General features: G+C 52.7%; 1 protein-coding gene across 3 annotated transcripts in view; it reads right to left on the bottom strand.

Moving 5' to 3' along the window:
* SMOX (spermine oxidase) overlaps window positions 1-18,680 on the bottom strand; it is a 37,656-nt gene extending 18,976 nt beyond the window's left edge. For 2 of the 3 annotated variants that reach the window (XM_004697855.3, XM_004697856.4), the window contains exon 1: window positions 18,580-18,680. The gene's annotated coding sequence lies outside the window, so the exon portion shown is untranslated. Of the gene's footprint in view, window positions 1-14,883; window positions 14,921-18,579 lie in introns of all 3 variants that reach the window. The other variant, XM_045295499.1, reaches the window with a different exon arrangement.
* Between the last annotated feature and the right edge of the window lie 6,096 nt (window positions 18,681-24,776).

The raw sequence follows: 24,776 nt of genomic DNA, 5'->3' as shown, positions 1-24,776 counted from the left end.
CATTTGGTTGCTTTTTCCTTAATGTCAACCCTGAATAAATGAGCTCATTTTCCAGAGGGGAAGAAGAAGACCCTAATAAGGCTTTGAGCCAACCTGGCTCACCTCACCTCACCCACCCCTTGGGGTCAGGGGCTCTATGAGCTGGTGCACTCCAGAGAGGCCCAATCCTTCCAACCAGCCAGGCTGTCCAGCTCCTGGAACAGAAGGAAGGAGTGCTGGCCTGGGCTCTGGGTGCCCTCAGCTAACAAGTGACAGCTCAGCCCTTACCCACCTCAACCAACCTCGGGGATCTGCACACCTCTCCTCCCAGTGCAGAGGCCTAATACCTAAGAAGAGGTGCCCCACCACCTCTGGGCGCTTGGAGGGCCCCTCTCTGCTTCAGGCTTCCATCATGGAATAGGGGTGGGGGTGGGAAACGGACGCTGGGGCTGGTCCAGGGAACCTCTTTGGACAGCCTGGCAGGTCTGGCGAAGGATTTGGATTCCCGCAGCCCCCCAGACAATGCAATTATTCTTCAAATGTGAAAACCACCAAGAAATCCCAGACCAGCTGCTTCACACAGCGGCCTAGACAAAGGGGCTCTGTGTCTGTGGGCGAGGCTCCTCCCACCCCTCAACCCTAGGGAGGGGCTGGGCTCAAACCCCTCCCCACCCAGCCCTCCTCACCCAGACCAACCAGGAAGTGAGAAGCAGGACCGCTAAGCTAGCCACAATCTAGGTCCAAGGGGGTATAAGCATGGGGGTGGTGGTGGGGGGGTGGTGGTGGTGGAGTGAGGTGGGGGCAGGAAGCCCCCAGAAACAGGAGGGGAGGGGACACGGGCCCAGGCGCCCAGCTGCAGATTCAGAACCCAGCTCCATCGCTCCTTTGCCACGTGACCCTAAACGAGTAGTGCCTTCTCTTCTCTGACCGCACTGGGTCCACCTCTGACCTCTCACCCCAAAGGCCCACCCAGCATCTGCACCTACCGCCTGGGTGCACCTGTCTAAACCCCAACCGATGCTTAGCTGAGCTCTTTAGTCTTCAAGGCTTCCCACCGGCCCGGTGGAGACAGACAGGATTCGATCAGACAGAACAGGGAAAGGTCTGACCCCAGCGAGGGCCCCCTTTGAGGGGAAGGAGGGCGGAAGGTCCCCACAGAGTCCAACTCGAGAGGGCAGGGCCACATCTCCGTGGGCTCAGCGCTAAGTTTCTCTAAGAGATGGGCTCAAGCTTGAGTTGTGTTCAGAACCCAGCTCAACTTTGACCCCGATGCTCACATCAGACTGGGCCTTAACCTAGGCATCAGACTGCCCACAGGTGTGCACGCCTGATCTCCTGTACTGACTCAGCTGGGACCCCCCACACACACACACTTTGACTCGGCTCTCCATCCACCCAGGGACAGAGTTGGTAGCCTCATTCACTAAACCCTGTTCTAGGACACGCTACTCTGCCACACACACACACACACACACACACACACACACACGCACGCACGCACGCACGCACGCACACGCGCACGCAGATGTGAGAAAGAGGCTCGAACTTCCTTCACGCACCAAGGCGATTTCAACGTCTTTGCTTTCTGTCCCCATCTCTTCCACACAACCAGACACACCAGGTCCTGAGAGCACATTTTTAAAGGACTTTGTAAACCGATTTCAGAAAGAACGGGTACAGGGGGGCCTGGGGGCCAGTGGTACATGGAAGAAAGCAGCTCTTGGCCAACAGATAGGAGCCAGGGGTGCAGAGAGCACGGCTCCCACACGCACCGGTGGGCAGGATACGGAGAGGTGAGCAATCTGGCCCCTTCCTTACTCTAAGGGGAGTGCTGCCGGGTATGAGCACCACCTCCCATCACCCCTCCCAGGCCAGTGGCTGGGCTGCTGTCACAAGGAGGCAGGCACACAGATCACCAAATTGGTTGCTTGGCACTCCAGCCCTTAAGGAAGCAAAAGGCCATTACAGCAGTGACAGGCCCAGGGACCCCGTGCCCCAGACCTCAGGCTAGACATGGAGCTTGGGTGAATAAGGGGGGAGGCGGGGAAAGCATGAAAGGAAGGCAGAGGAAGAGTAGGGTCTGTCTGTCTTTGTTGTTGTTTTGTTTTAAAACCGTTTCATTGGCCCATAATCCACACATTCAATAGTTCAATCATATCAAGAAGTTATGCAGTCATGATCACAATCAATTTTAGAACATTTTCTCCTTGATGGTACTTATTACTAGCTCCTCATTTTACCCCAGTCTCCTCTGCCACATCTCCAGGAAACCATTAATCAAGTTACTGTCTCACAGATTCACCCGTCCTGGATTTCATAGAAGTAGGGTCTTTCTGATGGGCATAATGCTTTGTTGGGGGCCTAGATGGCTGTGCCCCCAAGTGTCACCTCCCCAAAGAATCCTTCACAACAGTAGAGTGGGAGGAGCTGAGATAGGGAGAGGAAGAGGAAGAGAAGGAGGAGGAAAAGAGAGAGAGAGAAACAGATAGAAAAATGAGGCAGCGCCTGATACTTGACTGTCATCCCCATCCCAACATCGACCCCACACCCTCCCCTAGAGTAGTAGGGTGACTGCAAGTAGAAGTCAGAAAACATAAGCAAACAGAGTAGGTGATGGTCGTGACAGCTTCTGGACCTCTCTCATGAACCTTTCAAATTCTGGGTCCAGCCTACCAAATCCACCTCCCTAGTTTCCCATCCTAATGGCCACATCACCTCGCTTCTCTGACAGCTAGACAGACCTCAGACCTTCTGGAGGTTGGAAATCCCATCGCCCCTCAGTTTAAAAAGAGGTCCAGGGAGCTGCTGACTATGCCACACCTGGATGCCCTTGGAAAAGATTAAATCACCCAGGCCTGCTCGTCAGTCCCTAACCAGTGTGGCTTTGGGCTAGTCCATTAGCACTGGAGCCTCAGTCTCTCCATCTGAAAAATGGGAACAGCTACCCTTCCCTTCAGGGGTGGGCCCTGACCGCTAACCTTATAAGGCAGCCCCCAGTGTCCCAGGCAGAGTCCTGGAAACACACTGAAACATGTGCCTCTGGCAGCTCGCAAGGTGAGATGTACGGCCTGGTTTCCCTCCATCTGAGTAACGCCTGACACCCCAACTCTGAATTTCTCTCTGGCAAACCATCGACCAGAGAGGTCACTGAGCTGGCCACTGCTCTGTGATCCGCTTGGCATAAAACTCCCCTTGGTGACAAGAGACCAAGCCATAGGCCTGGCCAGCGCTACATGGTACTCATATCCACTCATGCCATGAAAAGGAAGTTTCCTAGCAGGGACGAATGAACCCAGAGAGGAGACCAGTCTTAATACCAAGGTGTCAGCCCTATTCTGAGGTGCCCAAGTCACCACAGCCCTCGGAGAGCCCCAGAGAGATGTCTGTCTCTCTTTTATACACATGCACAATCACAAAAATACACTTCGTGATCACCCAGCTTAATAGTGTCCTCTTTGGGGGACACCATATAGCGCACGGGACCTGGGGTCAAAGCACCTGCTTTTGAGTACCTGTGGGAATAATTACCATCACTTATGATTTGAATGGCCTTATCAGTGAAGTGGGGGGGGGGGGGAGAGTACCGCAGCACAGGGCTGGGTGTGGTGGTGTATCTATGCAGAATGCTTAGCCCAGAGCCAGAAGAAAGCAGGAGCGGTGGTTCTATTTTCCTACCAGCCCAAGTGTGGACACAAGCTGAGGCCACCAGAGGTCAGGAGACCAGATAGGAACGAGGACGGGAAAAGTCCAGCCAGTAGGAAGGTCACAGATCCTCTGACAACCTGTAGCTCAGAGAAAGGCATCCCAACCTGCTATGGTGACACTGCTAGGATTTGGTGACAAGGACAGAACAGGGGATTCGAGCGATGCCCTACCCCATTTTCCAGGAGCCCTAAGAAGGACAAGGATTTTGAGGTTACCAGTCCAGCAAGTGGACAATCTGTGCAGTTACCAGCCTCTAAGATGGCTTTCAATGGTCCTTACCTCCAGGTGTTCACCTCCATCCTAGCATTGTCCTCCCCCCAGGCTGGCCCTGATAACCAACAGAGTATTACAGTAACAATAGAGTGTGGTGAATCCTGGGGGCGGAGCGGTTACACGTTCGGCTGCTCACTGCAAGGTCAGCAGTTCAAAACCACCAGCCACTTCTCAAGAGAAAGACGAAGCGTTAAGGAGCTCCAGTCTTGGAAACTCACAGGGGCTGTTCTCCACTGTCCTATCACGATGAGTCAGAATTCACTATCGGATGGCAGTGAATTTGGTTTGGTGGCTTCCAAGACTGTCATAAAAGACGCTGTTGCTCCCTTCTTGCTCTCCTGCACTGCTTCCTCTGGGAAAGCCAGTCGCCATGCCACGGGGCCTTCAAATACCTCAATGGAGGGGCCCACGCGGCAAACAACTGAAGCATCTGCTAACGGCCAAACTATCTTTACCAGCAAGCATATGTGGAAACCACCCTGGAAGTTGATTCATCAGCCCCAACCAAGCCTTCAGATGACTACAGCCCCCACCCCACCCCCAACATCTGACTACAACATCCTGAGAGCCCCCAAACCAGACCGATACAAACTGCTTCCATATTCCTGATCCATTGAAACAGTGAGGATAAGGGTGGTGGTGGGGGTGTCAAAAAGTTCCTGGAAAAATGAAAAGATGGTGGAATCTTCAAAGAACTTGTTGGAGGCCCCGCAAACGTGCGTTATTTCAGAGGCCCAGGATTGTGCAAGCGGTTCACATGCTTGGCTGTTAACCCAAAGGGTGGCGACTCAAGTTCAGTCATTGGTTCCTGAGAAGAAAGACCTGGCACTCTACTTTAGCAGGATCAGCCCTTTCCTTGGGAGTAGGTCAGGGGAGGTTGGGGAAATGGGGCGCTAACGACGATGGCGACCAGAATGAAGACAACGTGCTAAAACCGACTGCAGTGACGGACTGTACACCTCGTCATGGTGGGAATGGACTACTGGCTTGTATGGCATGTGAGTCATGTGCCAATAAAACTGTTGGGGAAAAGCATAACAACAACAACAAAAAGATGTAGTCCAGGAAAAAAAAGAAAGAAAGAAGCATGAAAAACAAAGAAGGAAATCCCGGCCATTGAGAACAGCATGGGGCATGTACAGGCTGAAACACCTGGGCCCATGACACAACCGACTGTATATTAACACACAGCCACGGCTGACAACCACGGCTCCAAAAAAGGGGTTCTTGTTTCTCGTGGTTTTAACTAACTGAATTTGGAGGTCATTTGTTACACAGCAATAGATCAGTAATCCAATCAGCAGTTCTCTCCTGCTGAGGAAATTCCCTAGGCATACCCCACACCCTCTCCCCAGCCTCATCTTCCTCTTCAGGGAAATGCAGGGGAAGGAGGGAGGGGGCATGCCAGACCAGGGCCTCCCTCTTACACAGCCCAGGAGCCCATCCAATACACTCACCTGGTGGCTTCTAGGAAATATCAATACCCAAGTCACACCCAGATTGCTTAGAATAAAATCACTCTGGAGTTTTTATAAATTACCAAGACTTGACCCTGGATTGTTTAAACCAGAGTCTTCAGGGTGGGGGCTGAGCATGGGTATTTTTCAAAAGGGTCGTTCAGAGGACGATTTCTCCCCTCCATGTGGGAGCGCCAGGCTCCATTTCCAGCCTGCCCCTCCTGCACAGCTACTCCCTGTCGGTCAGAGGGCGGTGGCAAGCTGCTGGGCTACTGAATAGGTTGCAGTGGACCTTCCAGACTAAAATGGCCTCAGAATGAAGGCCTGCCGATCCACTTCTGAAAAATCAGGCCAATGAGAACCTTAGGGATTAGAATGGTCGGAACCACAACTGCCGGCTCGTGGCAGCATCTCAGCCTGCTGTGAGTCACCAGACTCACCAGCAGCTAGCACCGCCACCAACCACCACAACCACCCCACAGCCAGCAGGCTCCTGACCAGCCCAGATCTGTCGGGGGGGGGGGGGTCTGTTTGGGTCAGAAGGAGGGGGCAGAGAGCGCTGCCCATCACCATTCCTATACAGGCCCGCAAGCCCGGCATGCCATCCCCTACCAGCCTTCATGTGAGCATCTCAGCACCCGCATCCCTTTCTCCCTGCATCTCCACGGTCTGCTCAGCCTCACTTCTGCCGGGGACTGAGTCCACAGAGGAGAGGGCTGGGGGCTCGGGAGAAGTCTTGGGTAACACAGGCAGCCTGTGTTTGTCTGCCCTAAGACGCAGGCCGGCCTGCTGCTGCAGGAGACCCCGACCCCCACTAGGCACAGGCAGGGATAAGGGTTGTGATGATGCAGGGCGAGGGGAGGGCCACCTAATGGGGGTGGGGAGAAGAGTTGGAGAAGATTTCCACGGACGTGCAAAGGCTCCTCTTACAAGATCAACGCTCTCAATTCGTGAAAACCAAAGCTGCCGCTTTTCTGTCCCTTTCAGAAGCCCATAGGCCTCACTGCCACCACCACAGTGTATACACACACACACACACACACACACACACACACACACACACACGACCCTGTGTGGCCTTCCTCAGCCCTACCAAAGTGCTCCTAGTGGCCCATGGACTACACCAGCCCCTCCTGAACTGACAAGACCCAGGCGAAGGCCCCAGGGGGTACCCAGAAGGCCTGCCTGCATGGCCCAGCTCTCTGAGTCATACACTTGACAGGCAACACCTGAAACCTCAGAGAAGGGCAGCGGGGCAGCAGGATGGCCACACAGTAGTCTGCAAACAGTGCGGGCAGTGTGGAGGCCTGCGCGGGAGGAGGCATCCCGAGACATGGTTGAAGGCTGAGAACTGGGGTGGGGCCCAGGGCAGCCTCAGGGGCAGCAGGTGGGGAGGAAAAGCACAGACAGGTATGAGAAAGAAAAATGAGGCCTACGTGAGGTGAGGCAAGGAGGAAGCACCAGCAGGTGTGTCATTCTTTCATTCAAAAATGTTTACTGCTGCTGCCCCTCCCTCCTGCCCTCAGGGTTAGAACCCCCAGGGGGAAAGTGCCACACACACAAAGCAAAGCCCTGTGGGCAAAGAGGAGGTCTGGAGGGGCTCTCTGGGAGCCAGGCAGAGTGAGGAGCCAGAGGGGCACCAAACCAGGCTGGCTGGCAAATCATTCCCCCCTGAGGGGCCCCTGCAAATGGAGAAACTGCTCCTGGGCCCGATGCTACGCCACTGCTAGGGAGGTGGCATTGGAGCAGAGGAAGTGACCAAGGTAGGAGGGATCAGAGAAATGGCAGGATGTGGGAGTGAAGGGTAGGGCGAGGTCAGGATGACTTGGGTGACCAGTCATGACACGCTGGGACAAACCCTGACAAATTCCAACTGTGTCAACTGGCTGCCCCTTTGCCCTTCATGGCAAGCCTGCGAGGCAGGAAAGAGGAGCTATGGAGGCCCAATAGTTTGGCCTAGGACCTGCGATGGGAACTGGGCCCCCACACTCTGATTCCAGAGCCCAGTCCTTTCCTAGAGCCCAGGAAATACACACACACCTATTCAGCCTTCACTTCATTAGGCACCATCTGGTGGCATGGCCCTTCCCTGCCCCCAACCCCAAAGACCCACCCATTCTGCAGAGATGGAAGCCAGCAGATAAAGGGGTGCCCCCCCAACCCAACCGGATGAGGCTTCTCCCCTTTTCCTTGAGGTGAGGAGAAGAGCCCAGTCAGCACTTTCCACTGACTCTTTCAAACCCACTTTCAAAACAGGCTCATGAAAAGCTCAGCCAGGCGCAGTTCCCCCTTGTTGGCCCTCGTGACTCCGCACAGAGCCTGTTGATGCTTCCAGTCCTGTGAGGAAGGGGGTCTCCCATGAGCCCTCTCCTGATCCTCTCCTGAGTCTCTGGGACCCATTGATCCTGGCCAGGGACCTGCAATCCAAAAGAGACATTTCAACCCCCATGGAAAACTCTAGAGTTGTCCCGAACTTGCAGGGTCTGGGCTGTTAGCATTCTGGGGGATGGAAGCAGTCTCCTCCAGCTTAAACTATTTGCCTGCAAAGATGTTTCTCCTATAGCTTCACATGGGTTATAACCAAGGCAGGTGGCATGCCTGATCACACAATGACCCCCCAAAAAACCCAAGCACAGGATAAAGCCCATTGTTCAAAAGTTGATTCTGATTCATGGAGACCCTGTATGAGAGGGCACAGAACTTTCTTCAGTGGCACCACTGTGAGGGTCTGAACCACCTATCTTTCTTTATGTTGGTGTTGAGCGCAAACCATTTGCACCACAGCCAGCAAACAAACTCCTTAACCAACCTCTATGCACTGAGCCCTTCCTATACCAGGCCTCACACTGGGTACTTTGAATTCATCACATGACTGCATAATCACAACCCTCTTGGCACCCATTATACAGAGGATGAAACTGGCTTGGAGAGATTCACGGACCTGTGGAGGCCACTCAGGATAGAAGGAGGGGCTGAGCTGGAACCAAGCAACCCCCAGCTCATCTCTTTAGTCTTACCTCCTCCTCTGTTCTCAGGCCCCATCCAGCCTCCCCGGTAGGTCGCCAAGCCCAGAGACTGCCCTTGCTTGGCACTGCTCCTGCCTTACCCTGCCACCACCCCACCCCACCCCACACACACACACTAACTGGCACTGCACATATTGTGCCAGGCACTTGGCGCTCCCAGGAGCTGTCCCAAAACCTGGCAGCTCAGGCCAGCTGCATGGCCAAAACCTAGGACTGCCACCCATCAGGAGGCCACCTGCTTTGTAGCCAGGTGCTTGGGTTGGGCCTGTTGGGGAGAAAGCAGGCTGTAGGCCACCGAGTATCTCTGCCCTGAGGAGACTGGCTCAAAGCTTGCTAGGTCCTAAGGTGTGGCAGGCCACCACCTCTCACCATCATGGTTGCCCCCTCCATTAGTGGGGACAGGGACAGTGGTCTAACTGCTTCTGCCAATGTAAAAGGGAATTCATTCTACGAGTAGGGCTCCCTCCAGTCACCCCCTCTCTCACTGGCAGGGTTTTTAACCTCCTGGGACCATGAGGGAGGGAGAAGGGGGGAGGGGGATAACCACTCCTCCAACAAGTACGCAGGGGCCCCTACCCAAGGGTTCCCCATTAAGCTCAGCCCTGAGGCAGGACTGCCCGCTTCCCAGGCACTTGGGCTGAAAAGCCAGCTTTGTTCATTTCAAAACACGCACGTGGGCCCTGAGCTCAAAGCCCGGGATTTAATCCATGAAAACACCTACGGAGTGAAGGCGCCCAGTGTGGACAATAAGCATATTCTCCAAGCCCCTTTGTTGAGTTCAAAAAGAGACTAGCTCACTCACTGGCTTTTGAAATCGAGAAAGGTTCCTTCTTGTAATTCAATCATTCTTGCAGTCTTGACTTCTTTTTTTCCTTTTTGATGAGCTAATTTTTTTTTTTGAAGTGCAGAGCTAAGAATTCTGTGCGGAGCAGTTTGCCTCACCCCGAAAGTCCCATCGTTCAATGAAAAGGAGGTTCAGAGAGAAAGTCCACAGCCTGCCCCCGCACAGCGGCAGCGTCTCCAGATCCATTTAGTAAGATGGGAAGACGAGGAAAGGCTTATGGGTCCTTACATCCGACAAAAGGGACCCAGTGCACTCTTGCTGCTTGAGTTATCTGCAAACTCCAAACCTTTTCCAGAATAACTTAAAGCTTTTGTAAGTGACTTTTAAAATTCATATTCCAAAATAAAATTGACTAAGAAGCATGTGTGTGTTTAACCTTTGAAGGTCTGGCTTTAAACTTGCTGAGACAATTTGCCCAATTTGAGGTCCTGGGTGACTTCTGCTTCCATGGCACCCTAACGTCTAGCTGACTAGGGTCGACTTCTTACCAGCTCTCCTGGGAGAAGGAGAGGTGGGGAGCTGAGCTGAGCTGGTTTGGGGAGGTTGTAGGTGGGAGACGCACGCCACTGCAGATTTGGGTACAGGCTCTGGGAAGAACGTGGGGAAAGGAAGGACATCAGACCTGGTGGCCCTGGTTCGAGAGCCAGTCATGCCATTTGCTGGCTCTGCCACTGTCTCCATCTGTGAAATGGGGTCACAGCGCAGGCTCCGTGGGGTAATGGGGGGAGGGCAGGAACTATGTGTCCGCCGGAGCCTAGCACAAAGTTGGCAAGGGGCAGTTTGGCTCTCTGTTCTGCTTTGTATCTCATTTCCAAGTGCTCTTTCCTCCCGGGTCTTCAATCGCACCTTCCTTACCATACTCCCTGCAAGACCTGGTTGGAGGATACAGGGATCTGAACTGAGGCAGGCTGGGGGGCTGCACCCTCCAGCCAGGCCATGGTGCTCAGGCAGAGCCAAGGCCAATGCTTTTCTTTATCCTTACCCTCTGGGCCCTGGCAAAGAGAATGCAAGAAGAACCTTGGGTTCTTCCTGTTTGAGGAAGAAAGGGGCACCATTTGGCCGGGGAGAAAACGCACTTGGCTTCACCACCCAGGCCTCTCAGTCGCATCTCCTGCATGACTGTTTGAAATGTCAATTCTCCTGCCTCCCGCCAAGGGCCCGAACACGGAGTCCTCACTTCGGAGGAAATGAGGTGTGGCGCGGGACACGGCAGGGCAGCCTCAGTGGCCTGAGGTTCCTGCCAACCACAGGAAGGAAAGGAAAAGGAAGCAGGGGCCTGGCCCTTTGAGCCCTCCACCGCCACCTCCTGCCCTTGCGACACCCAGTGCTTCCAGGAAGGTGACATGGGTGAGATTCTTCGTGTTTGGGAAAAATGACTCAGTTCCTCGGATAAGGGTCACATAAGCAAACTGACCTCCCCCAAGGCCTATAGCTATGAAAGAGACCACTGTTCCAGTGAGGGTGTGCCATGGGCAGAGTAGGGAGGTTTCGTGAGCCTTTGAACCTGATCTTGCTGCACACCAGCCCCATGTTCCAATTATAGCACAGTTCTGCTCCATCACTGCCTTACTCAAAGACCTTCCATAGCTCCCCCTGCCTGGCCTAATGAATCAAAGCGGGTGTCTGCCACCTCCTCCCTGACCTCAGGCGACCTGTCCCCTTCTCACCACCTGTGCCCAACAACCAGATTCTCCAGCTCCCACACCCAGGCTAGGTCCACAAGGCTCCTCCACTGCCCCAGCTCCCTCAAGAAGCCAGCTGACCAGACTGGCCCTCACCTCACTCTGCCCCTGTGTATGTGCAGCTCTGATCTAATCAGGACTCCAGCCCAAGCTGCACACTGCTCTCAGCTGCCTTCTGTGTCTCCCATCCACCTCCTACCACATCAGCATGCAAGTGAGGGTGGCCACAGGTACTCCAAGGTCATGACCACCTTCAGAAAGAGGTCATTCCGTCCCCATTGAACAGGGAAAATTTAGAGACTTGTGCAGACAACCCTGCTCTGTTAACCTTGTCCATTAGGAGCTGTGTGAGAACTTTCAGAACTAGTTGATGACAGGGAGGTATAGGAGGATCGGCCCTGTCAGATCCCCAAGGTCCAGGGGCAGCAAATATTAGATCCCTAACATCCTACAGGCCCTTCTAGGTTCCTTACTCACTCACCCTGAATCCCACTGCTGGGAAACTGATTCCAAATCACAGGGACCCTGTAGGACAGAGTAGAACTACTCCCTGGGGTCTCTGAGGCTATAAATCTTTATAGGAGAAGAGAGCCTCATCTTTCCCCCACAAAGTACCCAGTGGGTTTGATCCACTAATCTTGCAGTTGGCAGTACAATGTACCCATGGTACCACCAGTGTTCCTCATTCATCCAGTAGACCTAAAAGCTCAGGGCTGGCTCTAATCCAGGTCCCTGCCAGGTCACCTGTTCCTCCCTCTACAGTGCTCTTTTCTTTCACTGGCGGTCCCCATTTGGCTGCAAGGTCAACAGTTTGAAACCACCAGCCACTCCAAGAGATAAAGGTGAGGCTTCCTTCCCCCTTAAAGAAGTACAGTCTCAGAAACCCACGGGGGCCATTCTTCCCTGTTCTGTAGGGTTGCATGAGCCGGAGTTAACCCTATGGCAGTGAATTTGGTCTTTTGGGGACAGTCAAAATGCTGCCCATCCCACCAAGTCCATGCCCCCTAGAAAGCCATGCACCCATCCATCCTGCCTCCCCTCCATGGTTCTGCTGACCACATGCAGCCTACCAAGCCCACGTTTACGCGCTCCTGCTGAGCAACATCCTTCTTCATCGGGTGTGTATTTTCCTGGCCAGGGGAATATTATTAGGAAATCATAAATTTTTAAAAATGATTTCCATGGTCAGATCCATTTGGGACACATGAAATGGTTCCTTTTCTATGGCTCTTATCGGAGCCCTTTTAATTCCCTTAAATGCATTTGGGATTTCCCAAAGGGGTGTGGGGATGAGTTTTCAGGCTCTTCCCTGTTCAGTGCGCAATAAATTTTAGCTACCCACAGGTGCTGGCAGCCTTGAGTTTTCACAAGCAGGATCATCTGTCAGAAAAGCACCCTTCCCACTTGCCTCAGTACAGCCTGGCCCAGTGGCAGGGACCAAAGGGTGGTGGAGCTTGCCCAGCCCAGTCCTGCCATTTAGGGGATCTGTGGAGCATCTTAGAGCCCCAGAGAGTGCTGGGGTGTTAAGTTAAAGGCCAGTAGTTTGGACCCACTAGCCGCTCTAAAGGAGAAAGCTGAGGCGGTCTGCTTCCATAAAGGTTACAGCCTTGAAGACCATAGTAAGTGAAACTCACTATGAGTTGGGACGGATTCTATGGCAATGAGGTAGGGTTTGGGGAGCTTGGTCTGACAGCACTTCAAGTCCTTCCCCTGAAAGCCCTTCTTAGCACTACCCGGAGGCAGTGGCTGTCCTTCCCACCCTCCTTTAGGTGAGCTGAGGAGCCCTGGCAGGTGCTTTGGGCTGCTAACTACAGGGTCAGCAGTTCAAAGCCACCAGCCGCTCCTCAGGAGAAAGACAAGGCTTTCTACTCCCATAAACTAAACATTTACAAGCGTGGAAATTCCCAGGATAGTTTTATGCAGTCCTTACAGGGTCGCTATGAGTCAGAATCAACTCCATGCTCAGGAGTTTTGGGTGAGTGAATGCTACCCTCTGACCTCTTCACCTGACCAGCACCCTCAGGGACAGCCACTGTCCAAGAAAAGCCACCATTGCTCTCGGGGCTTTGCACCAGGAGTCTTGGGAGACACCACCCTCACATCCCACCCCTCAAAAAAAAGCAAGCTGGGCAGTCGTTCCATGCAGACTCGGCCCTCTCTCTATTCCATCACTACCATGCAAGGGTTAATATCACACCAAAGTAAAATGTGCTTGCTGCTACTCAGGAAGCTACAGCATCCCCCCCTATAATCCCATCACCCCAGCAAACTCTGTGATCTGAAACTAACCCCTCAGAAAGGAGACTGGCCTCTCATTTTACAGACAAGAGCACTGGATCCTCAGAGGGGAGCAGACCTTTGCCTGTAGAAGCCCACCTGGGGCAGAGCGGAGAAGCATTCAGGATGCCCCATTCCCAGTGCCCAGGAAGGTGGCATTGGGGTGGAGGATGAGCCCTCACCACAGTAAAAGAAACAGTCCGCTGCGAGTGCTCACGCAGCCCGCTGGGGATGATGGCTCCAAAGCTCCAGGGACCTTGAGGGCATTTAAAAGAAGACGCCATGGCTGAGGGTGATTCTCCCCAGCATGGCCCCATCCTGGCTGCAGGAAGGGTGTGGACCCCAGATTGGCTCCCCACAGTGTCTGCCTCATCTGTGGGCAGAGATAAGCTCCCCAGTGTGCTGCCTGCTTGTCAGTTTGCCCTGGGGCACAGTCACTCAAGACAACTCCCAGGCTTTGGGGAGAGCCTGATACCCACTGCCTCCTTCCAGCCGGTGCCCTGACACCCAGAGGTCCCTTAGGCAGCAGCACCTCCTAGCTAAGTACCTCCTGCAGCCCTCACCCTCTCCGACACATCTCCCTGCCCTGTACAACCCACACCCACACCCTGCAGACACACACCCCCTAACCAAAACGAGGTCCACAGGAGCTGAGATCATCCCCCCTTCATGTGTTCAGGTCCCACCTGAACTCCCCCTGCTCCTGTCCCTACCAACCCAGATCAAAGTCCTCCCTCCAGGTAGCGTGGCCCCCCGGAACCGGCGCAATCACATACCCCAGAGGTTACTTGGCTGAATCAGAACCTGTGCTTTAGCAAGCTGCGAGCCAGGTCTCTGAGTGGTAAGCTCTACCCAAGCAACTGCACCCTCTGCTGACAACTGCAGACATCCCTCCAGGGCCTGGGGAAGTTCTTAAATCATGACACCCAGACTCAGCAGCTGGGTAGCCGTGACCCCGTGCTCAACCTGACTTCTCCCCAGGCTGAGTTAGGGAGAGGGAGTGTCCCGGTGAGAAATGTTATCCCCTCCTCTGGCAGGACTTCAGGACCCTCTGCCTCCAGGACCCCAGGCTGAATTGCAAACTGGTGTGACTTGCTCAGTTTTCCTGAAGAGGATGGTAGTGCCCTGTGTTCCCAGTGGCTCCTCACGGCAGCCCAAGTGCCAACTATAGTTACCTGGGCCAAGTGACCTCTCGTCAGGAAGGAAATCTATGCTGAGCCCTAACCTGCCTACCTCCTGCTATGCTACGGCCTTCCACTGCAGGTCACAGACGCCCAGGGAAGTCTGGTTTCCCAAAGCCACACTTGAAGCACCACCTCACAACAGTCTAGATGGAATCCCAGACCCAGGCCCCTGTCACACCTATCTCTCTTTTCCTGGGGCAGCTGGGCCCTTAAGAAGCAGGGGAAATAGATACCGCTGACCCCAGTGGGGTGGGACAGCTCTAACGGGGGCACCTCTAACTGGCAGAAACAAGAGACCACCCAACCTGTGCCAGATGCCCCGTTACTCAGCCCAGGCCTGGAGTTCTTCCTGCAGGGACACCTCCTCTCTCACTCCAAGCAGGGGGCTCCTCCACTACAGCAGAGGTGGCCCCCAACCCAGAACCAGACATCTTGCCAGGTGGCAAGAAAACCCACCTGTTGGTTAAGAAGCCCACAGCAGGGCAGGGTGTATCTACGAGAAGCACAAAATGCAGTGAGTTAGAATCCACATTCCGGAGCAGGGCTGCCTGGGCCACCAATCTTGGCTTTGTCCCTACTTAGCTGTGTGACACTGAGCAATGTCGCCCAAAGGTGTCTCGGTCTTTCCATCTGCAAAATGGGAGTAAGACCTACTTTATTGAGTGGTTTAAGAGCATTAATGTTTGTTGCATCCTTAGAACACTCCGCGTATCGTGAGTATACCATACCACAGACCTGGTCTGTCTTTTGCCCTCTGCCTACTCTCCCCCCACCTCCCCCAGGAGCTGGCCTCCTGGCTCCCACACCCAGGCATGCCAGTCCCACCCCACGGCTGGGCACTCAGCCCTTTCTCCCACTACTCATCTCAGAGGGCCACTCTGCGCAGGGTCCAGCTCCCTTCCCACCTTGGTGGTCTCCTCTGTGGAAATAAGGAATGCTGAAGGGGCATGGAGGAGCCCTGGTTGAGGTGTGGTTATGCACTGGTCAGCTAACCACAAGATCAGCAGTTCGAAACCACTTGCCACTCCTCTGGAGAAAGATGAGGCTTTCTGCTTCTGTAGAGAGTTTTATAGTTCTACCCTGCCCTCTAGGTTGGCTATGAATTGGAATCAACTCAATGGCAGTGAGTTTGGTTGGTGGCGGAAAAGGCACAATCTACAGTAAGACCTCTCAATTCCAGTTTCCTCCCCTCCTCAATGCCCCGAGCCCCAGGGCTGGCCCCTGGCAGTCATCTAAAGGAGTGTGCTAAACAAAATCTCACCGGCTGGCTTCCCAGACCACACCATCTCCCAAGTTAGGGGGTTCTCCACCATGTGCTCACCCACCCTTCCACTGAACGGGCCTAGGTTTGTTTCCTCCACAGTGAACAAAGGGAATCATTTTTCCTCAACCCACCGTGACCTGCAGTAACTCTATATGCCCCACACTTCCCCTGCCCTCAAGCCACCCGGACCTTCCCACTTCCCTTTTTCAGAGCCCAATGGCCACCTCAGATTCTTGCAACTGTTTTTGTGGAAATAAAATTTAAATCTTCAGGAGTCACTTAACGCCACTTTAGGGCTCCTATACTGTCTGCAGTACCCACCTCTTTCAGCCTAGCCAGATCCCAACCTTCCCACCTGGCTCAAGATTTCCTGAGCATCAATAACGTGCCAGGCAGTGTGTGAGTTGCTCCACAGCCAGCAGTGGGCTCCCTGGTCAATTTTTCAACCCTTGAAAAGCTGACAAAGTCAAATAAACATACAAGTGAAACAAGCAGTTATGGGCTGGCCTGAACATAACAATGAGGGCAAACCAGGTACTTTGACAAAATATCAAAGGGTGGAGACCTCTACCCAGACTGGGTATTTAGGGAAGGCATATGAGCAAGGAACATTTAAACTGAGAACTAAAAGGTAAGATGCTGAGCCAGCCCAGAAGAGTATTCTGGTCAGAGGGATCAGCATGAGCAAAGGTCCTGGGGCAGGCAAGGCTTAGGGTATTAAAGAGGAATAGGTGATTTGGTGTGGTTGTCAGGGAGGGCACAAAGAGGACAGTGGTCAGGGCGAGGCTGGGGAGGTCTGCCATGGAGGGTCCAGTGGGTCAGGGGAGAGCTTTGAGATTTCACTCCAAGTTCGTTTTCTTCTAAACCACCAGGTTGCGGAGGAGTGGGGTGATCTCATTTATTTCTTTCTAAATCATTCTTGCTGCTCTATTAAAATGGATCAGCGGAGGGCAAGTGCAGACACGGGAAGAAGAGTTAGCAGCAACCGCAGCAGTTCAGACAAAACAGAATGGCAGCTTAGCCTGGGGCGATAGCCCTGAAGTCAGAGGTAGTAAGAGAACAGACTTTGCAGGAGGAAAAAAGTCTAAGGATTTTCTGTTGAACTGGGTGTGAGGAGAGCCGGAAAGGAGAGAATTGGTGCCACCGGCTGTCTTTCTTTAAAGAAATGGCCAGGCCTGCGATGGATCCTGTTTGGGGAGGTGCCACCAAAGGTCCTATGTTACCCAGGTTAGGTTTTTTCATATCTGTGAGATATTGAGGCACCACCAATCATTCTATGGATGATTAGCTAGAGAGGCTGGGGTCAGACAAGATGTGCTTTTTAAAACCATGAGGATGAAAATCATGTACATGCAAAATCTATGTGTTTGGAAATTAATACTTGCTTGATTTGGAAGACCACACACACACACACACACACAAGGAAAGAGCTGGGTAAGGAGTATGTATTTAGAAGGGAAGGGGAAAGGGAAAGGGAGGGGGGCTAGTGAGCCCTCCAGTATTTAGTTCCATGAAGCCCTTGTTGGCAAAGAAGACTAAGAAAGGGCCACCGGGGAGAGGGGAGAAGGTACCAAAGTGGCGTCAGTCCAGTATAAGGGAATCTGGAGATGTGGGGTCACAGGTGGAGGGGTCAAAAAGTCAGAGGTAAAATGGGAGGTGGGGTAGCAGAAGCTGTTCTTACACTAAAGAAGCCACTGATAAAAAATGGTGAGGCGGACAGTAGTAAATCCTACCAGAGCCCAAGTGGCAGGAATTGTGGGTTTAACAGCATCTGTGGCTATAAGGCAAGGTCAGAGGTTCACACCCACTGAGGGAGGAAGCTGAAGTTGTCCACTCTCATAAAGGTACATCGTTTCCAACACCCTATGAGCAGTTCTACTCTGTCCTATAGGGTCACCATGAGTTGGAGTTGAAGCCAAGGCAGTGGATTTGGTCTTAATTTGGTTTTCCTTCCTCTAACAAGGAGGAGGATAGAGGTGGAAAAAGTGAGGGCCTTCACAGCACATCTTTCAGATTCCCTCCCAACTACCCTCGCTATCCGTGCCCACTCCAAGTGACCCCAGAGGGACCTGCTGCCTTAAGTTACCCCACACAGACTGGCATGGGATGTAACACCAATTGGCACTTTCTGCAAACAGCCAGGGGCCCCATCTCACCATACACGATCCACACCTAGCTCATCCCATCAGGCCCTGCTCCCTCCTGCTGCAAACACCAAGGGGGTTCGCTCGCAGGGCCCTCCACCTGCTCTGAGCAAGACCCAACCCCAACCCCAGGACAGTGGCTTCCCTCCCCTAAAGGGAACACTCAAGTCCACCCTACCTTTTTTCCAAGCCTGACCCCCACCCAGTCCGAGACCCTCTAGTGGGCCCTCCCAAGATAGCTGCTCTTCATGCTTCCAAAGCACGCCTCCAGGCCTCCAAAGCACAGAGCCCCAAAGGAGAGGGGCGCAGCCTCTCCTTGGGTCCCGGCTGTCTCTTCGAAGCCACCCTCCGGGCCGCCCGAGTCGTCGCTGGGCGCCCGCACCCGGCTTTGTCTGCGCCCACGGAGCGCACCCGCTGGGCACCCTGGGTGCTCTCACCGGCTGGCACGCAGCCCTCGGGGACCCGGCTGTCTTCTACCCGCGCCGCCCGGGGCCAGCCCTCCGCTTCCCTGCAGAGGAGCGAGAGGGGCGCGGCGCCACCGCTCTCGACGAGCCCCCCGCAACGCCGCACACCCCAACCTCCCGCCCGGGCGCCGCGCTGGCGGCCGCAGCCCGGGGCCGGACGAGCCCTCGGGGCCCACGGGGGCCGCTCCCGGCCCCTCACCACTCCCGCGGGCGGCCGCAGCCCCGGCCAGCGCCGGGGCGCGCGCCGGTGGGCCGCGAACCGGAGAGTGGCGCGCGGTACCTTTCCCTGCTGAGCCGGGGAAGTCAGTCTGCGGCGAGTGGCGCTCCAGCCTCGGCCTCCTCCGCCTTCCCTCCTCCTCCAGCCGCCTGGCTTCCTCCTCCAGCCGCCGCCGGGACCTTAGGGGCAGGAGCCAGCCGCCGCGGCCTGTGTGGGGCCCCGCTCCGCCTTGCGTCCCCTTCCCACCCCGCCCGGTCCTCTTGACCCCGCCTCCGCCCCGCCTCTGGGCGGGGCCTAGCCGAGCTCCTCCCCCGGCCGGGCCGCCGGGAGCCCGGCAGCTGGAGACAGTGGAAGCTCGCGGGGGACTGCGCTGTCTCACCTGAGCCCTTCCCTGTCTGCTTATGCTTGGTCCCATCACTAGGCGCCAAATGTCCGCCCTACTCCCCCAAAGAAAAGGAATCAGCCTCCTGAGCCCCCTGTGCTGGGCGAAAGGTAAATCCGAGGCTGCCTCCAAGGCGATGGTCAGAACCAGGACCTGGACCTCAGTTTACCCAAAGGTCTCCGTCGTCCTTTCCGATGGGAAGGGGGAACTCCCTCTATCCTTCCCGCCCGTCTTCACTTCCTCGCGCCCTGGATAGCTTAGTTCGGGCAGGGGCCTCGTCCCTAGGGGTCTCCAAACTCATTTTCTCCCTACACCCCTCCAGCAGCTTGCCCCACTGTCGCTGTCCCCACTACACCGGCCCCCAAACCTGGGAAACCTCTGCTTAACAATCTGGGCCCCAAGGGACAACCAACCTATCTCTCCCCACCTTCCTAGACCACTTCTAGGGATCCTAGAAGCACCTCCAATAAATGTCACGTACTGATACCCAGGGCCAGGTGCTCAGTTTAATGAAAATCAAAGTAACTGCAGGTGCAGGTGTTACTTAAGAAAACACACACACACACACTTCATTGGGAACTATTTGTTTGCGTGGGGGGGGGGGGCGTTGTTGGGCTTGGGTTTGGGCATTTGTTTTATTTGTATTGTTCCCTTATACCACTGATGAAAAATGGTGAGGCCTGGGATGGATCCTGTTTGGGGAGGTGCCACCATATTCACTCATTTTAGTTCAAGAGGGGAGGGCTGCTGAAGGAAGCCCTTGTCTCTGATGGATTTGTTCTCTATAACCCTGTAAGCATCTCCCTGGTCTCCCGTGGGTGATAAGGACCTGGGTGGAGAGTGCAGGTCTCAGTGGGAGGCAGGCCCCACGCTGAATTCTCAGGCAGGAGAAGACCCCCACAGGGACTATGGTGGGACGGACCCTCAGTGCAGACCCTAAGTTCACGTGGGTTCAGAGGTCAGAGAACAGCAGTGTCCCTGCAGAAATGGGGTCTGATGCTCCCTTACAGGAGGGAAGCAGCTGGGTGCGGGCTCCAGAGTAGGGCCACGGCAAATTTCAGGTGCGGTTTCTGTCATTGGCCAGGCTCTTCTCTCCCAGGAACCTCCTTTCTTCCCTTAGGCAGATGCCCTCTTGGGGTTAAATATCACACTCTCCTCTGTGAATCCCTCCTCGCCACCAAGGAGAGAAGAAGGTCTATGAGTAATCCCTTGGGAGCAGATTTCTTGGGTTAGAATTCGGCCTCTATGTGGCCTTGGGGAAGTGATTTAATCTCCCACTTTCCTCGTGTGTAAAATGGAATTAAAACATTCTCCAGAGAGGCCCTGTAGGTATTAAACCTAAAACCAGACTCACTGCCATCGAGTCGATACTCAGAGCGATCCTATAGGACGGGGTAGAACTGCCCCTGTGGGTTTCTGAGACGGTCACTTTCTGAGAGTAGAAAGTCCCATCTTTCTCCTTCGGAGAAGCTGGTGGGTTCAAACAGCTGACCTTGAAGCTAACCACCCAACATGTAGCCACTACATCACTGTAGCTCCTCCTGTGGGAATTAGACAAGAACTTTAATAAGGGCCTGATACATTATAAATGATGGGGAACTCTACTTAAAGTGGCTTGGTGTAAACAGAAAATGCATATGCTGACATAACAGAAAATGCATATGCTGACGTAACAAAAAAACTCCAGTGGAATTCAAGAAGCTCAAAAAGCAATCATAACGGCTCTCTCTTCCTCTCCCCAACTCTGTTTCTCATGGTGGCAAGATGGCTGCCAGCAACTCTAGGTTCCATGCTTACAGCCCAAGACCTCATTTTTTTTCCAGCTGTACAGCAAAAAGCCAAGGTTACTCCTGGTTGACTCTGACTGGGTCACATCTCATCCCTAAACCATGCACTAGAAGTATAATGTTCTGAATGGCTGGCCCAAATCACAAGCCCCTGCCCGCCCCTAAAGTCAATCCCACCCAAGCCACGTGGGTGGAGAGTGAGAAAAGGGATTGATTTCCAGAAGGGAATCAAGATGTTGTTTTCCATTAGAAGATGAATAAGTCCAAAGGTAGGTGCCAGGCACACAACAAGTTCCCAAAAAAGCGCTGATCATTGTTGTGGACCTCCGTCCTAGTTCCAACGTGCCTAGTACCTTTCACACATCCTTCTGTTTGGGGAGCCCTGCAGCCACCATCCACCCCACCCCAAAGCCAGAAATACTCTTTCTCATCCTCCTTTGCAGTTGAGGGGCTGCCATCAACCAGGTCCACTAAACCAATGCACCATTGAAGATTTATATGTGAAAAAGAGCAACGGGAGGAAGCAAGTAACACCAAAAACCCATGGGGAGAGAGGGAAGCGGGTGGCAAGGATAGCACTGGAAGCATCTGGCTTGAGGGACATCAGTAATAGAAGTGCCGGAGGGCTTGTCAAAAATAAAAATGAAGTTGCCTATTGCTACCTAACAAACCACTCCCAAGATATAGAGGCTTAAAATGACAAGGCTTTCTTAGCTCTCACAATGCTTTCAGTTGGCTGAACTCAGGTAGTGATTCTGCTGGATGTAATAAGGTTGACTACGGATATCAGCTGGAAGCTTGGCTGAGGCTACAACATCCCAAGTTGCTTCTTACTGTGACCTCTCCAACAGGACTGTCTCAACTTCCCTACAGCATAGCAGCTTGACTTCCCAGAGGGATGGAATGGACGTCTCCCAGCATCCTAAATCCTAAGCCAGAACTGTCAATTCATTCCTTCTGCCACAGTCATGCTACATGACTTGGCTAAAGCAAGTCACAAGTCCAGTCCAGATTCATGACCTGGGTCAGTTGACTCCATCTCTTCTTGATAGAAGGTGTGGCGGGAGCATACGGAGATGGAAAGAGGCATTGGCAACCATCTTGGCAAATATCTTCCCCAAAGCTGAAGCCCTGAGGATTGCTACTCTCTGGTCTTCAAGAACAGACTCCTAGGGCAGGCAGTTTCTTTCTGGAATGTTTCCTACAAGTCACCCTGCCAATACCTTCAGCAGCCTGTGTAAAACCTATCCCACCAAGGGGGGCTTTGGACCCTGGTTGGTGCAAAGTCAACAAAAGCTAAGAAGGTTCCAGAATAATAAACTCACATCTGACAACCAGCAATGTAACTTAGAACAAACTTAGGCATATCTTAGAAATGCAACAAGCATTTCTTCCTTGATTTTTTTTTGATTCCTTGGCTTATAGACAATCTTCACACAATATTTGTCTTCTTGCGTGTGTGTGTGTGTGTGTGTGTGTGTGTGTGTAATCTGTTATTTTTATAGCGCTTAAGTGATCTATAATCTACCTTATGTGGGTACTGTTTAATTAACATAACAAAGAAACCCAAGCAGGATTACATCCGTAAACACCAGGACCAAAAATTAAATACATATTTTAGGGGGGCATAATTCAATTGCTAACAAAGGGATTCCATTTTTCAAGTATGAAATAGGGGCAATGAAAGAAAAACCCCCTGTCTCTCAGGGTTATGATGAGGACTTAAAAGAATAAAGGAAACTAAAAGGAATGTCTAAGCATTCAGGTTCCCTCCAAATGTCAGTTATTATTAGCATCAGGTCTCTACCACATCAATGCAGCTGACGTAGACTCCCTTTTGTGTTGAAACATTAGTAAAGCATTGGTCACAGTCAGAATTCACATCTGTGAGGCACTTCACAGTTTACAAGCCACTTCCACGCCCCCTATTCTGGGGAGTCATTCTGTGAGGGCAAAGTAACAAGGATGAGTTTGTGAAGACGTGTATTAGATTCAGGAGTGTTCATTGCTGTAAAAAGGGAGGCTGAGAAAGGAATGGTTCCAATATAACAGACAATTCCATCTCATCCACATAATAAAGGGGTGATCCCATTTCATGGCTAGCTTTTCCTCAGTGATTCAGGGATCTGGGTGCATTCCATCTTGTACCTTCAACAATCCTTGGAGTTGTACGCTCACACGCACAAAGCCACCAGCCGAAGAAAGCCGTCAGCTGAAAGATTACATTTACTGCTTCTACTCACATAACATTGGCCAGAGCTGGTCACGCATATTCCCACCTAACTGCAAGGAATGTCGGAAAGGGCGTTCTAGGTGAGTCCAGCAGAAGAGCAGGAAAGTGAAATTTGGCGATCAGCCAGAAGTCTCTGTTATGAGTCAGTTTAGAAGGGTCTAGAAGGGGGGGAGTCATGTGTCATCCCTGGGAGGAGGATGCTGTGGATTGACTTACTTCAGTCTCCTATATAACATTTTGCACTTACATTTTTGCCAAGGGCTCAGAGAGATGGAGTGTATTTTCCTTCCTAGGAATATTGAGCTTGACCATGTGACTTCCTCAACCAATGGAAGTGGTATTCTGGCCGTTTGGAGCATCAGCTTTAGGAGATGGCACTTTTTTCCACTTCCTTCTCGAACCTTCCGCCATCCCCTCTAAAAGTTCTTTCCTAGTTAGCGACTGCCCCTCCACTTGAGTACAGAGTGAATACAGACCAGAGCTCAACCCACAACCCAGACAAGCACCCGGAAGCAAAACCACATACTTACTTGATCCACGTCTGGATGACCAAACACTCAGCCAATCTCCAGGGCATGAGATCGGCAGAAACATCCTAGCCAATGGACACATGCAGGAGAGCAAGCACAAACTGTTGTGTGCTACTGAGGAGTTACACATTGTTGTGACAATAGCTGACTCATGTTATTGTTAGTGACCCAACAAAACACAGAGCAAAACACTACCCAGTCTTGCACCATCCACACAATTGTTGTTAGGTTTGAGTTCGTTGTTGCAGCCACTGTGTCAATCCACCTCGATGAGGGTCTTCCTGTCTAAGGCTGACCATCGTCTTTACCAAGAATGAATGTCTTTTTCCAGAGACTCGTCCCTCCTGATAACACGTTCACAATATATGAGACAGAGTCTCATCCTCCTGGATTCTAAGGAGCATTCGAGCAAATAGACTTATTTGTTGTTCTAACAGTCCATGGTCCTTTAAGTATATTCTCTGGCAACACTATAATTCAAATATACCCATACCTCCTCAGTCTTCCTTCACCATTATCCAGTTTCATGTGCACCTGAGGCTTTTGAAATTACTCTAGCTGAGTTCCACGTACCTAAGGCCTCACGTGACATCTTTGCACTTTAGCGCTTCAAAGGAAGCCTCTTGCAGCAAATTTGCCCGATGTTATTACATCATTTGATTTCTTGAAAGATGCTTCCAGGAGCATTGATTGTGCATCCAAGTAAAATAGGACCCATGACAGCTTTGCTCTGATTTTTTTCTTCGTTTTTCATGATGTTAACCATTAGTACAAAGGTTTCCTTTGGTTTTTTGTTTTCTTTACATTGAGTCGTAACCCGTACTGAAGGCTGCAGTCTTGGATTTTCGTCAGCAAACGCTTCGAGGCCCTCTCACTGTGCTTGAAGTTTTTAGTGAGCCTTCCTCCAATCCCGGCGTCCAGTCTTCGTCACATCGGTCCCCTGTCTCTGATGACTTGCTCAGCATCCCACTGCCATCGCGTCTATTCGGACTCAGAGTGCCCTGTAGAACTGCCCTGTGAGTTTCCGAGGCTGTGACTCTGTATTGGTGTCATCTAGTCCGTGCTGATTCATAGCAACCTTATGTGCAACAGAAAGAAACAACACACACACACACACACACACACACACACACACACCCCATGTCACTAAAGAATCCAAGTCCACTTCATTTCACTTTATCTCTTTTTATAGCCACTCAAACCAGTATTTATATCCAAGGGGTATGAAATCTGGAGGTTATTTTTTAAGGCTGCGAGCTCGTTCGCGCTCTCTCTCTCTCTCTCTCTCTCTCAAGAAAAAGCATATTCTGTAAGTTGCACAGCCCATT

Source organism: Echinops telfairi, unplaced genomic scaffold (genome assembly GCF_000313985.2).
Source record: "Echinops telfairi isolate 266 unplaced genomic scaffold, ASM31398v2 ScPeMD7_5592;HRSCAF=6446, whole genome shotgun sequence".
NCBI classification, from domain to species: Eukaryota; Metazoa; Chordata; class Mammalia; order Afrosoricida; family Tenrecidae; genus Echinops; species Echinops telfairi.
Note: the sequence above shows the minus strand (reverse complement) of the source record. Positions and strands in the feature narration are given on the sequence as shown.